The following is a 10,714-nucleotide window of genomic DNA, read 5'->3' as shown; positions in this document are numbered from 1 at the left end:
TATACATACGTGGACGTTTCAATAATCCTTTTCCAATGATTTTATGTTATCTCTTTCGGTTGCTATACCGATTGTCGGTACTATATTGATAATAAAACTCCCGCCGCAACACGCGGGGTAAAATTTCTAGTTAATTATAATAATGGGATAGGGTTTAGAATGATAAAATATTGGTAATTTTATTCTCAAACCTGACTGTAAAACGTATTTGTTACATTGGAGATACCCGTTCATTCGTTAAAAAAATCCTTTTATGAATTTCAAACATATTTCTTTTAAATTTTTTATACAGTTTAATATCAAAGTATGTTAGAGAAATAATAACTAATAATTATTGGATTTATAAATTACTTTTTTTTTAACGGCCAACAGAATCAATCGCGAGCACTCTCGGGGTATCCACTGGACAAACAGAGTACTCCGATAGTAACCCGAGTCCACCACCAATTCCGGGAAAAACCAGGTTACCCACCCGCCCGTAGGCACGACAATGTTGTATGAAGAGTTAATTACATAGTTAGTCCCTGTGGTTTACACAAAATAACAATCTAAGATACTAATAGTTTAAAATCACATCCTGGGGTACTAACTTTCCATTTTTAACATGTGAGGATATTAACGTTAATTCCCTGTTAACTATTACTACCTTAGATCGTTACATTGTGTAAACCACATGGACTAACTATGTAATTAACTCTTGTATGAATAAGTTCAAAATCCGTGTGGGGGGGGGGGGGAGGAACACCCCTATAATCTTATTTTTACATCCCTAGTGTGTACGGGCCGTATAAGGTATACGACTCGTATAGAATGTTGATGCACATAACAAATGCAGTGGAATGTTTTTTTGTTTTAAATGTATACAAGCCGTATAACCTTATACAAGCCGTATACAATTGTATACGAGCAATATAATGTTATATGGCCAAATGTGTTTATTTTTGTGAGGTATGATCAGATTTTTGGGTTTTTGAAGATCTGTACACGGGCCGTATAATGTTAAACGAGCCACATATAAGTTTTTTTTGTGTGTAAAACCGAACAGCCGTTTAATAAATTTTAGTAATTCTTTAGATAACGTTTTCATATCCGGTGTTTGTTGGGTGGCGAAGATGGTGGGTATGTGAGAGTATGATTGCTGAAGGTTTTCAGTATCCGGAGTTTGTTGGGTTGTTTGTAGCTAGGGTTCCGAATGCTTGAAGTTTTGTTATAAACTTTTTGGTGAAAGTTATAAACTTATTGGTGAAAGTTATCATCTTTTGGGTCATGTGAATCAAGGAATGGAGGAATATATTTTACTTGTTTTATGTTTAATATATGAAGCATATTATATAAGTTTTAGATGGTGTTTGTAAGGCTTGACGGTGTGGGGAACGTCCAGCCCCGTCGACAAAAGACAACACCCCCAAACACCCTCCCGCCAGGCTCGGCATCGTCTCAAACGGCATGGGTGGGACGATGGCGACGCTAGCATAAGGACAAAAGTTGTTTCATCTTCTTCTCACACACACATATACATACACATATACATATATATTTTAGGCCCATCCCCCATTTCCTTACCTCCATCCTCTTTGCCACATCCTCATACCCAATCTACGTGGCGGTCATCCTCCAAGGATGAGCCTCAACCATACCGTCTAGCCTAAGGTTTAATTGCCTTGTGTGAATTGATTGACGCTTGTCATTGACATCTATCATTACCTTAACACGAGTGTCCAACTACAATCCTACATTATTGAAAATCATCATATCACCACCATTAGAGGTGAGCAAATTAACCACCATAACCGATAACCGAACCATAACCGACATAACGGAACCACTAATAACCGATAACCAATATAACCAATGGTTATGGTTATGAAACTTTGTATAACCGCTCAATCGGTTATGGTTATAGTTATGAAGCTTTGGTTAACCGAATATAACCGAAACCGAACTGAAGTTATGATGTTAACTTTATATAATAGATTTGTGTTTTACAAAACCATATAGAGGGGTTTTACTAAGATAAAAGTATGTTAGTAACAAAATGATCTTGATGTAGATGTCATTTATTTTGATAAAGAACTAAGGTGTTATGGCCATAATTGTTTTTGTTTAAGAATTACCTTATTAAAAAGAACTCTAATTCGGTAGTTTAACCAAAGAGTTTAGCCATCGTTATCTTATAAAATAGGCTCAAGCTAAGTTCAAATCGTGCGCAACCCTATTTTATTTCAAACCTTGCTTGGTTACGTAACCGAAATTAACCAAAACCGAACCATAACCGACTTCATAACCGATTAACCATAACCGAAGTTTGGTTATGATTATGGTTACCAAAACTCCATAACCAAACTTGCGGTTATGGTTATGGTTAATAGTAAAAACCGACCCATGCACACCCCTAACCACCATTTATTCAATTTAACCAACCTTTTTATTATTATTTTGCAGAAGAACTAGAAAAACAGAGAATACGGAACGAGATTCTTTGAAAACTAGAAAATGAGAGAATACGGAACGAGATTCTTCAAGAACTAGAAAAGGAGAGAATATGGAACGAGATTCTTCGAGAACTAGAAAATGAGAGAAAACGGAACGAGATTCTTCGAGAACTAGAAAAGGAGGGAATACGGAACGAGATTCTTCGAGAACTAGAAAAGGAGAGAATACGGAACGAGATAAAGGTTCAAATGAGAAATCTCTTAAGTGATCATAGAAACTGTAGCTTAAGAACTAGCATTCCGAGCTCCCCAGGGGTTAGGGAGTCTTCCCCCAAGTTCGGAAACAGCGAAACTCCGCAGCTACAGACAAGACGGCTATGATTGAGATGGGAGCGTGAGAACTAAAGGACTCCGCGCTATAGGACGAAGCTGAGGCCACTCCTTCCCACTCGGCTCCTTGGGGAGTAGTGCCCCCAAGAGACAGCCTTGTCAAACGACCGACGTGGCTCCATACCCTAAAAAATTGTATGGAGCGTTGTCTTTTTGTTTTTTTGTTTTTTTTTTGTTTTCGGAGGGATTTCCCGGTTGGAGTGGTGAGATTTCATCTCCCCCTCCCCCGAACCCCCTCCCCCTCTTTTAAGGGCGAGTCCTTACTCAATTCGTAAACGAATTGCGGACTTGAGGCTAGGCTTTCTCTGTGACTTTTCCTCTTTAGCCGGCTTTCAGGCATGAGGTCTTGCTTTCCTCTTTTTGGGATACAAGCAAGCCATCTGTTTCAGCCGGCTTTAATACAAAGTCACTAGAGGTTAGCCGCCCGGAGAATGAAGATCACCCGAACTTCATTCCCCTGGCTACAACTGGCAGAGAGAGAGATGAAATCTCTAGACCTTTACCTGCTGTTGTTAGCCGCCCAGCGAAGAAGCCTTTCGGGGCTTCCCTCGCCTGGCTACACCTTCCCTTCTTCCCCTGAAGGCATAAAAACAAAATAACAAAAAAGACAACGCTCTATACCTTCAGGGGAGGTGAACGGAGTGAGTGCAGGCCCTCGCTCAACGAGAGCATGGTTTTGTGGTCTGGGTTCGGTATTTCGTTATGATGTAACTCCTTTCTTATTGATGATTTACGGCCTTTTAAAGCAGTTGTTCACTGGTCTCAAATGGTACCCTATATTGATCTTGAAAGAAATCATTAGAATACGGAACGAGATTCTTCGAGAACTAGAAAAGGAGAAGTTTGAGTAAATGTAATTGTTGATTAGGACTTTGTTATGGTTTGGTAGGTTTTATTTTGAAACGTTGTGTTTAAGGTTTCTTGTTATGAAAAGTCCTTATTTTGAAGTCCAATCTTGGGTGAAAAAGATTTCAACATTAATTAATGTCAATGAACCATGAAACAACTCAACCCCCTTTTGTTACACATATACCCACCTACCCATCTACATACACCATTTCACCCACTCTTCACCTTCTTCCACCGGAAAATCAACAATCTTCTGTCGGAATTCGAGTTCATTAAAAAGTAATGACTGCTAACTAAATGCAAGACTGTTTGTCGGCCTTCCAATGCTCACACAGGGTGATAAACAACGCTGATCTGGAATTGGAGAACTGTTGTGGGTGGTAGTTACCCGGTCCCCTGCCTTGGTAGTTGTTACCATATCCATTATTTCATAACGTTAAGTTGATCTTATTTCATGTTCTGACAATTTGTAATGATGTTAGGTAATTAAATGCATGTATGGACATATTTGCTCTAAACACATACCGACTGCGTTTTCATCAATTCCACATACCGGTAATAAGTTTTAGTATAATGTTATACGACCAGAATATAATTTTTTTTGTGTAAAACCGAACAACCGTTTAATAAGTTTTAGTAATTCTTTAGATAGTGTTTGCCGTTTTGTGGTCGTATAGCATATTATACGATCATTTTTTGTTTGTATACGGCCCGTATAAAGTTATACGGGTCGTATACAACCTTTATTAATTTTTTATTCGCTCGTATACTCAATATACGAGCACTGTTTTATGTCATGTATACGGGCCGTATAAAGTTATACGACCTATATACAATTAACCAACTTTTTTAATTAGTATATGTGGAATTGACGAAAACGCAGTCGGAACATCAAATATGATCGAACGTATTTTGCTTTTGCTTCATGTTTATCAACTGGTCACCTTAACTCAAACTTTTCATCATTACAAATTGTTAGAACATCAAATAAGATCAAACTTTTCATTAACTCAAACTTTTCATCATTACAAATTGTCAAAACATCAAATAAGATTATAACCAACGACTATAGAAACCGAACAACTACATCCACCAGCAATCAACATTGACCTGGGAACCATATATTCGTGTGTTGCAGTTTGAAAAGATGACCGAATAGAGATCATAGCCAACCTAAATCCACGAATTCCTGCGTCTTGTATTTATCAACAATGTTCTGATATCGAGTTATACGTTCCTTGTAAAAGTTTTCTGGGTCTATTAAGAATTTGGGTGATGATGAAGGTTCGTTTGGGCAGAATGTTCTAGAAATTAAAGGAAAAGGAAGGTTGTAACTTTTTAAGATTAACTAGTAACTTTGCAGTCGGTATGCGTTGGATAAATTTGCACATGGACAGTACAAAACAACACATCTACATACTACTCTTCACTTCCTTCGCTGTCTCCGCATGCGCTCGCCCGGTACTGTAGCATGGCAATGTGCGAAATGTAGTAACACGATAGTTGTAGAAGATGTGGATTCAGATGATAGTAACAACTATCCTCACAAAATTAATAATAATAATTAAATACGTACAAGGACCGATGATGAGGAATGTAAGGAGAAACGTTGGGATTCAAGGGCTTAGACGCCATGGTTTGAGTAGTAATGAGGGTTTTCAGAGAATTCTTCAATAGAAACCACATCTGCAAGCTTTTTCCTGGTTTGAGTAGTAATAAGTGATTGGTGCTGTCTGAAAATGTTTGGAGAAAATACTCGGGCGATTGCGGTATTATATGCTCTGGTAACCCAAACGTACAATCGCCTTTTGCTCTTACTTCATGTTTATTAACTGGTCTTTTGTTTGAAAAATGGGATTTGTTCCAAGTAAAAAGACATCAGTTGTCTTTGATACTGAAAATAACCTTGCGCCAGGCGCAAGTGATGTTGAATCGCAATCTTAATTGTTGGTAGCTGCGGTGCTGCGTACTTTAGTAAGAAAAATGCACCACTGCTTTTGCTGATGCTTTATGTTTATCAACTGGTCGTTTGTTTGAGTTTTCTTTCTCTTTGATGAAATGGGATTTGTTTCAAAGTAAAAAGAAAATTGAAACCAGTTTTCCTTGATAGTTAAAAGTCGCCTTGCGTCGGTCGGCGCAAGGGAAATTGGTGGAACCCAGGTGTTGCGGTCCACCATCTTAATTGTTGGTCAAAATTTAGGGATGCGATTGGTACAGTACATGTACCCATACCCGTATCGGTACCGAAAATACTAGTACTGAATTTGAACAAATCTGGGTACCAAATACCGTACCAAATATATAGGTACGGTATGGATACGAGTACGGGTACTGGTACGAGTATTTTCGGTAGGGTACCCGCTTTGGTACCATTTTGTTTTTATTTAGTTTTTGAGCACTTGTACGAGTACTAAATAGGTAAAATTGACATGAGTACCAATATAGTACGAGTACCAAATAGGTAAAATTGGTACGAGTACCAATACAATACGGGTACCACATATGTAAAATCAATACGAGTACTATAAATACCACAATACGAAATAAAACATAATACAAAAAAACTTTTAAAGGTCTATATAAAATTCGGTACCAGTACCCTTTTTTACCCGTACCCGTACCCGTACCAATACCGAAAGTACTGAATACCAAAATTAATAAAACTGGGTACCGATAGATGTACCAAGTACCTAAAATCGGTATGGGTACAGGTACGGATAAAGGTACGGTACAGGTACAAGTACGAGTATTTGGGAAAAAAACCCATCCCTAGGTCAAATGAGATTTGGTGTTGAACATAGACTATTTGGATCTTGTTGGTGAAAGATGAGCATATCTAGTTCTCTCTACTAGCTTTCTTTCTATAGCCACCGTTTCCATAGGAAATCGAAATTTGTGAATATTAAAAAGTAGGAAATCGAAACCCTAATGTTTGATTGTTAACTCCAAAAAAAGGAAATCCAATGTATACGGGCCGTATAACATTATATGACCCGTATAAATCTATCGTATACATTGTATATGACCAAAGTTTATTTTCACATGGGGTATATGCGCCGTATAATGTTATACGACCCGTATAGAATAAGATAAACTGACAAAGGTTGTGCCAGCAGCCTTTGTCACTTCACTTTAATCTATACGGGCTGTATAACCTTATACGGCCCGTATACACCATGTGAGAATAAGATATTACCATGTGTTATTATTAACACCCTTGATTTAACTTCTGTCTGCCTACATAAGTGTGTATATATATACAAACACACACATTTACATATAAAAAATAAAATAAATAATAAAATTATGGCTCCATGTAACCGCTCTTGATTGGCCATGTGGCCTATGGGAGGTAAATACAGTTAGGGTTTTTCCTTAGGCCATGTGTAGTCATCACACCATATAACTCCCTTTGGTGGGGGTTATGTGACAAATGACACAAAAGTACAAGGGGGAGGGGGGTTATATCACAAGGGTGTGTAGTGGTAACACCACATACCCATCATTACTCATTTATTAATTTTTTTAATTTTCATTTGATATCTAAATATATAAAACTTAAAAACAAAACCATTAAAATATTAAAAAACATTACAATAGAATTAAAAAACTATCTAAATCTCAAAGATTATATTTTTTTTCGATGATCGACTTTCTTTGTAGAGCCATTTCCAAGACCTTTCCGGTTAGGTGGTCGTGCGACTTCGAGTAAAACTCAAAGTCTCTATCAAATTGTCTATCCTTCATAAACTCGACCACTTCCTGGTTCTCGTTCATACGTTAAGCCCCAAGGTCGCGTATGTCTTGAAGGTGTTGGTTCATCTCTAAAAATGCTTCACTCAAGTCGAATCCCTTTCGATCTTGCACGACTTTTTCCGTCGGGTGGTCGTTGTAGCTTTTCCCTCGGCTCATCCGCCCCTTCCTCCCCCGTGAATAACAGATTAACATCGTTTAAGCCAACCTTTCAAGCTTCGGACGTTGGTGTTTCCAGTTCCGCCGACTTGGTGGTTTTTGACCTCTTTGACGGTCTTCTGTTTGCCAACCGACCAGAAGAAGATCCGACCGTGGTAGGGACATTGGTCCCTTTAGTGTTATGTCGAAGAACGTACCAAACCTTCAAGTAGGGAAATTCCCTCGTGTCGCTTCTTATTCTTCCAAGGTCGACCGCATTATACCCTCGTTGTTGTCATCGCTTTTCCAGCTGACGTTGATAAACTGATTGAAAATTTGTGCACTTGGAGTTCATATCCGTCCACTTGCCTGATATTGAATCCGGTGGCCAGTATGGCTAACCCCTACCCATGAGTTTGAAGAATAGTTCCCGAATCTGTTTCCAAGTGCACAAATTTATGCACTTGGTTGTTGGCAAAAAAATACACAAAAAATTTATGCACATTTTAACAAACAAATTATATATATTATAGAAAATGTATAAAAATACTTACCAATATCGGGATCTTCCGACACGTCAATCTAGGCTCGAGCTAACGCGTACTCCTCTTTATCATCCCATGGTTGCACGTTTTTTTCGATCGTGACTTGTTGACGTCTTTCTTTTTATGGGAGACCAGTGTGTTGCGTTTGGTTTTGTTCATTTGCGTCTCTGGCTCTTCCTTTAACGGTTGTGTCTCCAGGAGAAAGTCGGGCTCGCCTTATGGCGAGCCAAATGCTTGTGACGAGCCGAAACCTCCCATGTTGTGGTTCGGGTTCAAAGCGTATAGGTGTGGTCCCATGAGAGGGGTTGGTTTAATAGGTTTATGAAGCCGTTTTGGTTTTGATTGTACTCGACAAACCCGGTTCCATAGGCGGCCGGTCAAGTGGGAACCGTCACAACGGGTTGGTTAGGAGCGTTCGTTAGATTCGGATCACCACTAGAACGAGGAGGAACAAAACCATGATTGTAGGGATACATGGTGAGTGGTATAAAATTGTAGAGTTTTATAAAAATATAGAGAAGAAAGCTTTGTAGAGAGTTTGTTTTGTTGAAATGTGAAGAATGATATATATATATATATATATATATATACATATATATATATATATATATATATATATAGTGTGAGGTTCATTGGGGAACACTAAAATAGTGGGGAACAGTGGGGAACCGACTCAAACGAACTCTGATTGGACTCATTCCAGCGGCGTTGGAACCATCTCGTCGAACCCTAACTAGGATCTCTTAACCCTAAACCCTAAATCATAACCCCTAAACCCTAAATATATTAGGGTTTGGCTTTTAAGGTTTAGCTTTAGGGTTTAGCCTTAGGGTTTAGCTTTAGGGTTTAGAGTTTAGCTTTAGGGTTTAGGGTTTAGCTTTAGGGTTTAGCTATAGGGTTTAGCTTTAGGTTTAGCCTTTAGGGTTTTGCTTTTAGGATTTATAGTTTAGATTTTATGGTTTAGCTTAACTTTTAGCCTTATTTTTTAGCTTTAGGGTTTAGAGTTTAGGAGTTAGGATTTAGGGTTTAGGGTTAAGAGATCTTAGTTAGGGTTCGACGAGCCGGTTCCAACGCCGCTGGAATGAGTCCAATCGGAGTTCATTTGAGCCGGTTCCCCGCTGTTCCCCACTTTTTTAGTGTTCCCCAATGAACATTGCCCTATATAGATATATGTGTATATAGAAAAAGTGTATCATACAATATGGCTTAACGTACGAAGCGTACTCAATATCAAATTCGCACGTTATGTTAAAAAAATGAAAACCGCGTGTTCAAAACAAAATGAAAATCGCATGTTTATAAAAAAACCAAACTTCGCAAGTTAGTAAACAGAACAAAATTCACATGATGTTAAAAAATACCAAAATCGTATGTTATAAACCAATTTTCGCATGTTGATACTGAATCTCGTACGCTTCATACGTTAAGCCATATTGTACAATAATCGGCCTCTATAGATATAAGTTTTTTTTTGAAAAATAAATAAATTAATTAATTAAACACATTACCATTGAACAGTAATAGCACAAAGTTCAAGAAGTTATAACCCCGATATGGATTTCGCGTGCCTCGCCGGAGACAAGCCCATAGCGCCCGTTGTAGCGGTGTGCGGCGATGCTATTGGGGCGCTATAATAGGTGGTGGCACCATATCACCTACGAGAACGGATGGACTTAATAGAGTATATTGCGCTATTTTAATAACTTTTAATATAAACTGATTAGATGTCATTAGGCTATAGGGTGTGGCCATGACCTTTATACTCACCATGACCCTCCACATCAACACCAAGTCACCCGCTTCTAATCCATCATCCAAACCCATTACCACTATGCTCTTATTTTAAAGATGAAATATGAAAGATAATAAACAGATGAACAATTGTAGCGGAAATGAAGAAAACTTTATAACACAAATATGGGAAGAAATGCTTTCATCATGAATACTTTTATTCGAAAGATTATATTACACAATGCTTCACGTATGCATGAATTACAACTCCCACTCAGCCTGAGATCACAGTGATTGTTCGTACAAAATGCAAGTGATGAAGTGATCTAATAGAACAGTACAGACACTATCTATTTATAGTACAATCCTAACCACTGTGGCATCTTTGCTGACATCACATACACAGTGACACCTAACAATACTAACTGACTCTAAACACTGCTAATGCTAAACACTGTTACATTAACACAGACACTGATTACAAGACTCTGTTGATGTTATCCTCTGATGCTCTAACCTCTATGAAGCTTTAGAAGACTTTCAGTAAAGGGTGATCAGACCCTTTGACTTTCTGCAAACCTTTGGCTTCTTCAGTGGTTTAGTCTTCAACAGTCTTTACAATCCAGCAGAGCTTTGCAATGAGGAGACCTTAGAACCAGCAGTTGTTAGATATCTTGGCATTGAAGGAAGTAGTAACTCAAAGCACTGTTATTGGGGATCAGTAGTTGCAGAATTGTTTTGGCTTTGTATCATCTGTTCTCAAGGAAAGTTTCATATGAGCCAACACTAGGTCTCGATATTTTTTTTCCCGAGATCATATTGTTTATAGTAATGTACAAGTAATTGAACCATAAACGTACCTCTTGTCAAACTGAA

This window comes from Helianthus annuus, chromosome 7 (genome assembly GCF_002127325.2).
Source record: "Helianthus annuus cultivar XRQ/B chromosome 7, HanXRQr2.0-SUNRISE, whole genome shotgun sequence".
NCBI classification, from domain to species: Eukaryota; Viridiplantae; Streptophyta; class Magnoliopsida; order Asterales; family Asteraceae; genus Helianthus; species Helianthus annuus.
This window is presented reverse-complemented; position numbering follows the sequence as displayed.